The sequence below is a fragment of the Pinus tabuliformis genome, chromosome 3_1 (assembly GCF_031772625.1).
Source record: "Pinus tabuliformis cultivar Carrire ecotype Pingquan chromosome 3_1, CPIR1, whole genome shotgun sequence".
NCBI classification, from domain to species: domain Eukaryota; kingdom Viridiplantae; phylum Streptophyta; class Pinopsida; order Pinales; family Pinaceae; genus Pinus; species Pinus tabuliformis.
Window position 1 is genome coordinate 42,844,122 of NC_142301.1, and position 8,469 is coordinate 42,852,590.

Sequence of the window (8,469 nt, forward strand, 5' to 3'; positions counted from 1 at the left end):
CAGATTGCTTCGACAAGGCCATTGAGTGTGTGGATAATAGTGGGGAAAAGAGGACTTTGCAGGGGAAGAAGAAGCCTGCATCAGTAAGGATGGTTATCGCTATGTAGGCTAAGCATAGTTGCAGAAAAGGTTGTGTGATATTTGTAGTACAAATTTCTCGTGACAAGGGTTAGGAGGTTGAGGATGTCGATGTCTTGAGAAGGTACCCTATTTTGCAGCAGTTTTAGGATGTATTTCCCGAGGACATTACAAAGTTGCCACCTCACAGGGAGGTAGAATTTTATATTGAGTTGGTGCCAGGGGCAGCTCTAGCATCAAAAGCACCTTATAGGATGAGCACACCCGAGTTGGTAGAGTTGAAGTTGCAGTTAAAGGAGATGCTTGACAAGGGATACATTAGGTGTGTATTGCCTTGGGGCACACCAATGTTTTTCGTAAATAAGAAAGATGGTATTCTTAGATTTTGCATTTACTGCAAGGAGATGAAAAAAGTAACGATTAAGAATAGGCACCATTTGTCGAGGATTGATGATTTATTTGATCAATTGAAGGGAGAAACAGTGTTCTCTAAGATCGACTTGAGATCACGATACCATCAGGTACGCATCAAGGAATAGGATATCTTCGAGACTATGTTCAAGACTAGGTATGGGCATTGTGAGTTTTTTGTTGTTCCATTCGGTTTGACTAATGCTCCAGCTACATTTATGTGTTTGATGAATAGTGTGTTGCATCCTTAGCTAGACAAGTTTGTTATTGTATTCATTGATGACATACCGATATATTCTAAGAATGAGGAAGAACATGCCAAGCATTTAGAAACAATGTTGAGATTGCTAAGAGAGCATCAATTGTATGCTAAACTTAACAAGTGCAGCTTCTTTCAGATGGAGGTACATTCCTTGGGGCATGTTGTCTCTAAGGATGATATAACAGTGGATCCAAAAAAAATAAAGGCCATCATGGAGTGGGAAGCTCCTAAGAATGTGGATGAGGTGAGATCGTATATGGGATTGGCAGGTTACTACAGGAGGTTCATCAATAATTTCTCACACATTGCATATCCTATCACATCATTGCAACGGAAAGATAAGAAGTTCGAATGGACAAAAGAATGCGAGGCTAGTTTTGGGAAACTTAAGCATTTGTTGACACATGCACCAGTTCTAAAGATTGCGGATATGAACAAGGAGTTTGTAGTATGTACAGACAATAGAGGAATTGGTGGAGTTCTCATGCAAGAAGGGAAGGTATTGTGCTATGAGTCATGAAAATTGAATGATCATGAGAAAAACTATTGAACACATGATCTTGAGCTAGCAACGATTATACATGCATTGAAGATGTGGAGGCACTATCTTCTTGGCAGGAGGTTTACATTGATGATCGATCATAGTGGGTTGAGGTATTTTTTTGATTACCCGAATCTAAATGCCAATCAAGATAGATGGTTGGATACCCTTAGTGAGTTTGACATCGAGATCAAATACATCAAAGGGGAGGAGAACCAGGTTGTGGATGCTCTTAGCAGGAATGTACAAGTAAATCATATAGTAGCTATGAGCTCTTATGGGACAAAGTTACAGGATAGGATCTTGCAGGTAGGATAGCGGGATGAAAAATACATGGAGATTATGCACAGGTTACAATAGAGCATAGGTACAGGTACAGGTACAAGTGATCAGGATGCAGACTATCATCTCACGACAAATGGTTTGGTGAGGTTTGGAGACATTATCTATGTGTCGAATTACAGTGAGCTCAAGAAGCTTATCTTGAGGGAGTTTCATGCCAAGCCATACTCGGGTCATCCAGGATATCAGAAGACGTTGACGGTGGTGAAGAAGTTCTACTATTGGCCGAATCTAAAGAAGGAAGTGGCAGAGTTCGTGGCTAGATGTTTAGATTGTCTGCAAGCCAAGGTAGAATGTAAGCATCCAAGTGGTTTACTACAGCCTATAGCAATTATGGAATGGAAATGGGAGGTCATTTCCATGGATTTCATTATAGGTCTTCCGAGGACAGTAAATCAACATGATTCTATTATGGTCATGGTTGACAGGTTGAGCAAGGTAGCTCACTTCATTCCAGTAAAGACTACATATTCATCTAGTGAGGTAGCACATGTTTTCATTAGAGAGATAGTGAGACTACATGGTGTTCCGAAGAATATTGTATTGGATAGGGATGAAAGTTTTGGAAGGAGCTATTTGTAGGCTTGGGCATAGAGTTTTCCTTCAACAGAACTTAACATCCACAGATAGATGGATATACAGAGAGGGTCAACAAGATCTTGGAAGTTATGTTGAGGATGTACATGATGCACCAATAGAAGAAATGGGAGGAGTATCTTCCATTGGTTGAGTTCACATACAACAATGGTTGTCAGGAGTCATTAAGGATAAGTCTTTTCAAGGCATTGTATTGGTGGAGTTGTAACACTCCCATCAACTGGAGTGATCTAGTGAACATGGTACTTATTGGACCAGACATGTTGGCAAACATGGAGTAGGAAATGCAGGTTATAAAGAAGAATCCAAAGGAAACACGGGATAGACAGAAGAGTTATGCAGATAAACACAGGGTGTTCAAGGAATTTTAGGTTGGGGAGCATGTGTATTTGTGCATCAAGCCCAAGAAAATATCTTTGAGGATTGGTTCATGTGCCAAGTTGGAACCATGGTATTATGGGCCTTTCAAGATCCTTGAGAGGATTGAATCGGTGGAATATTGACTTGCACTACTTCCAACAGTAAAAGCCCATGATGTTTTCCATATTTAATTGCTTAAGAAGTATATAAAGGATGTTGATCATGTTACTGATTGGTCTATATTGCAAGTGGAGCAAGAAGGAGAATTCCAGTTGGAGCCTTAGTGCATATTGCAGTGAAAGCATCTCATGCTCAGGAACAGAGCCATAGAGCAAGTTAAAGTGCAGTGGAAGCACTTTGGGCCTGAAGAAGCTACATGGGATATGTCGGATCATATGTAGGCCCTGTATCCTTCATCGTTTGCTAGTTGAGGCAAAGCAGTTTTGGTTTGATGTTGGTATATCTTTGGCATATGTTTTTTTTTTATGTTTTTGCATATGTATGTATATGTATATGGATGTAAATACCGCCATGAACGAAGTTATAAAGCTCCAATAAGCGGTATGGGTGTCATATTATTATGGTTGTTATATTTTCATGTTGTCATGATGTTTTTCTTTTGAGCAGGTCTTTCATTGTAAATACTGCAATGAGCTAATTTATAAATCTCCATGGGAAGTATGTTTTCTTTTCAGCAGTTTATCTGAGGTCATGGTGTGGTTTAACACTGAGGATGTTGCTCCCCAAGGGGGATGGTTCTGTAACAACCCTGGTGAAAAGTTCATGTAATAAAAGTTAATAAAGGAAAAATAAGACCATGGTTAAGGGACACTTATTCCAAGTTGAATGTTGGGAAAAGATATTCTAGTGGGCATCCGTGGATGTGTGTTTTGGCTAAGGAAAATTGGAAAAAGATAAGGAAAAGGCACTAAAAGGAAAAAATTCATTTTTGGCACATTTATTTATGAAAATAATGGAAATTAGGAGAAAAGGGAGGTGAAAGGTCACAGGTTGCATGTAAGGAGGAAAATGAAGAAAATAGAGGCCTCATTCATAAAAAGGATTCTAAGGATCAGTTGGTAACATTTTTCCAATTCAATTTTGGAGCTCTCTCATTATTCTCTCTTTCTCTCTCTCACTCTTGGTCACTTAGAGTTTTCTTGGAGCACTCTAGCTTTGGATCAAGGAAGGAAAAGCACGCAAAGGGAAAGGAGGGAAAGCAAGGGTCAAGGAAGAAGAGGAGGATCAAGAAGCTTCAATAGGAATACTTGCAGATAACCTTTTCCATGTGTGATTTCCTAGTTGGGTTGGACATGCATGGATTTTCATGTTAGCGTATGGTTCTCTTGTTGTTGGTGGCATTGTTTTGCCAGGTTATGACAATGGCTTTCAGCCTAGCCTTTCCTTTTTCCAGATGCCATGGTATGTTGGGATGTTTAACTCGGTTTTGAGCTTTGGTTTGCCGGATGGATTTCAGAATCCAGGGTGGAGGTGGTTCAATTTTCATTCCCAAAGCCTAGGAATACCTTGACCGGTTTTGGAGGGATACATGGTAAATCCTGAGGGAGAAATCTCGATATAGGGCCTAGTGATTCGAGTTTGGATTTTGGTAAATCCTGAGAGACTGGTCTCGGTTTAGGGCCTAGTGATCCAGGATTGGATTGCAGTAAACCTTAAGAGACAAGGAGACGAAAAATTCCTCAAGGATAGTGATGGATTCCAGATGGCATTCCAAGTTCGGTTCAGTTGTGATCAGAGCACTATTTTGGTGTGATCACAGTTTGCTGAGGGTGGATGTGTTTTAACCTATCGATTCCCTTGGTTGTTCTTGGATTGGTTGTTCTATGAGATCCCACATTCATGCTTGGAATATGGCACGTGGGTGACTTGACTGAAAGAGATATTTGGTTCAGCCATGTCTATGGTCAGGTGGTATGTGGAAGTCCCGAACCTTGTTGGATTTTCCTATGATTAATAAAAGCTAAGTTATCTTACTTTTGCATCGGTTTATATGTGGATTTAATGGCTATCATATCTCTGATATTTATATGGTTTTATGCTATTTATAATCATGCTTAAATGACTGGTTCATGTCATGGTTATTTCATGTATTTACTTGTAATTGTTAAATGGATGGATGCAAGACATAATTGATGATATAATCATTCAATGGGGAAGGAGGTCATCCTTTTGGTTATGTTTCATAATTTCTTTCAATCATTTGTGTTCTTTCTTGTATCCTAGGCTTGTACGTTGCATTGATGCCAAGTGTTTGACATAATGTCAATCCCAGTTGGGGATGCTCAGGCCTAGTCTTGAGGTTGATTTTTGATTTATTAGCATTGTTATCATGTCTTGGATGGATTCTGAAGGTTGTAGAAAGTTCTAGGTAGAGGTCGACACTCTGGGCTAGAAAAGTGGCTCAAATATTGGGGTCGTTGGCACACGTCTTCTAAGAAAAGTCCCCAGTTGATGGCACATAGGCCTATGAGAGTGAATTTGGGTTGTTGGACGTTGTCATGCCTATAGCATGAGAGGAAACAGGGGTTAAAAGGTTTAAATCATCAATGGTACTTAGGGACAAGATGTTTGAGTGGATGACATGTCTCTTAAGGGTGTTGTTGTTTTTTATTTTTGTGTATCTTGGGAGGTACTCCAAGGTCTAGTGTTTGAGGGTTGCAGGAAAAATCGCCACAAGTAGGCTTGTGGGCTTAGAACCCAAGCATGGGGTTTTTCACCTATCATGATTTGGGCCAAAACTATGATGAGAAATCGACATGTGATGGATGAGGATCATAGTGCTTGGCATAATGATTCCAACGCAACGAGAATTATCCAATTCTGAGTTGTCGTTAGAGAGAAATGAATTTTTGAAGTTGACTAATTAATTATTGGTTGTCAAGCCATGTCAGCTTGGTGTAAATAAGCCCAAGAGAAGGGTCTCTTCATTAATTTGGTGAATCCCCTCCTTAGGCTATAAAAGGAGGGTGATATGTTATTGTTTGAGCATCCATTTTGGTGTGACATTCCTCCAAGGTAGAGCTATGAAATTCGGAGGCTAAATGCAACAAGGAGAGGGTCAAGACAGCATGGGGACAAGTTTGTTAGAGGTCGAGAAGTAGCAGGAGACAAGACTGTTTCGAGGCCGAATTATTGGGCTAGAGTGCAGACTGTTTAAGGGATTGTCTTAGGGCTCAAGACAGATCCAAGTTTTTGTTCAAGGGCCTAGTTTTTGGGTAGTGAAGAATGAAGAGCTAGAGGGACAAAACATTAGAGAAAGAGGTGTGTTTGGGCATGTGTAAGGCATTGTCTCATGATTTAGTGTTGGTGTGCTAGGTCGCAGGCCGTAGCACAAAACATGAGCTATGTAGAGGGCTTTGAAGGTGGACTAGTCCCTCTAGGAGGCAGCGTGGGAAAGGAGGAGGCTGCCCAAGGAATGTCGCAGCCCCTTGAGGGTTGGTTTATGGAATGTCATAAGGGTTTAGGGCTACAACATGTGCCCTAACTAGGGTTGTCACAAACACATAGGTAAACACTAGTTCAACAATGTTTTAGAGGGGTTTTGGATCCTATTTTAGGATCATATTTGGATCGTGATAGGGAAGACTGTGGAAGTCAATGAGGAGAGGGAAAATCTCATGATTTGATTCCCTAGACTAGTGATAGTTTCCACATTGATTGGGCAAAAACCTTGGAGCAAGAGTTTGTTACGTATTGGGTCAAAGTATTGACTATTGCATAGATAAGTTGATGGGCTGCTTAAGGAGGCCTTATGAGTTTCTTGGAGGAGCTCACATGGATTTTTGGGAGGCCTAACAAGCAACCAAGTGTAGGAATTTACAGGGTAAGTTCCTCAGACAGATCAGATCAATACACCAGTACTTTTGACGTGGTTAAAACCCTCAAAGAGGGAAACAGTCCATGGCCTGAGCCAACGCGGCCACTTCAGGCAATTTATTAATAAAAGAATGAAAATTTACATAAGCTTCTCTCATGGACGGTTAACCTACAAATGACCCTCCATGCTCTTTAAATAGAGATCATGGACCAATCGGGTGTTAAGCCATGGATCAAGTGTCGGTAATACCGAGGAGAGAATGAACCATCGGATCACTACATATCCTGACCGTCGGATTGTAAGTTACAAAATGTACAATGTAAAGAAACACACTTTACCTAACTCTATACTAGACCAAGTTATACTTAACTATTTCCTATGTGTCAAAATATCCTAACATCCCCCCTTAAGAACAACTTGGGATAGGATTGAAGGATTTACAAATATGACACAATAGGAGAAGGAAGGAGGCACTAGAGCCTATCCCCCCTTAGTGACAACTTCCTAAACTCCAACCATAAATCGAAGTTTAGTGAACTTCACCTCTGTGAGAGCCTTTGTAAAGATGTCTACAACTTGATCATCTGTTGAACAATATTGCACTTCAAGAACATGGTCATGAATGAGCTTTCTGATGAAGTGCATGTGCAGTTCAATGTGTTTGCTGCACTGATGTTGGACTAGATCTTTGCATAGTTGAATGGCACTTTGATTATCACACCAAAGTGTAGTCGAATGCTGTTGCTGAAAGCCAAACTCTGACAGGATCTGACGAAGCCACAAGGCTTCCTTACTAGCTTCTACGGCACCACGATACTCTGCTTCTGCTGAAGAAAGAGAAATGGCACCTTGTTTCTTGCAAGCCCATGTAATAGGTCCTGAACCAAGAGTGAACACATAACCTGCAGTAGACTTCCGATCATCAGGGTCACCAGCCCAATCGGAATCAGTGAAACCAACCAATAGAGGAGATGCTTCGGCACTGTAATGAATCGCAAACTGAACTATACCTCGAACATAACGAAGTATTCTTTTAGCTGCTTTCCAATGACTTTCACGTGGGTTTTGCATAAAACGAGCAACAAGGCCAACAACAAAGGAAAGGTCAGGACGAGTATGGGTTAGATACAAAAGTTTTCCTACAAGTTGACGGTATAAGGTAGCATCAACTTCAGGAGAAGTAAAAGTGACTGAAAGTTTGACTCCAGACTGAAAGGGAGAAGGGGTTGGCTTACAGTCTTCCATGTGAAAATGGCGTAGAATATCACAGGCATACTTGGACTGGGAAAGGGAAATACCTTCCTTGGATTGCAAGACTTGAAGACCAAGAAAATAATGTAAGTGTCCTAAGTCTGTCATTTCAAACTTCCTTTTAAGGCTAGAATTCACATGGTTTATAAGGTTGGGATCACTACCAGTCAGGATAAGATCATCAACATAAAGAACAAGAATGATAAGAGACTTGCCCACTTTCTTGGTGTAGACAATATTGTCAGAATGACACCTAGAAAAGCCATTTTCTAAAAGAAAGTTATCCATTTTGGCATACCAAGCTCGAGGAGCTTGCTTGAGACCATAAAGGGATTTCTTAAGCTGACATACAAGGCTGGAGTCTGTTTGCATAAAGCCAATAGGTTGTTCCATATAGATTTCTTCATGTAAGTCCCCATGCAAGAAGGCGGATTTAACATCCATCTAATGGACTTCCCATTTGAAAGAGGCAGCAAGGGAAATAACAAGGCGGATAGAGTTCATTTTGGCAACAGGGGAGAAGGTTTCAGTGTAGTCAATGCCTTCAACTTGTGAAAAACCCTTAGCAACAAGACGAGCTTTATGTTTATCAACTTTCCCATCTAGTCCATACTTGGTTCTGTAAACCCATTTGCATCTAACAAGTTTTCGTCCCTTTGGTAGAGGAACAAGATCCCATGTATCATTTGCCAATAATGAATGATATTCTTCATTCATAGCTGCTTCCCAATCTGGATGGCCTGAAGCTTTTGTAAGGGTGTCAGGATCATAATTCACTGAAGCTTGAGC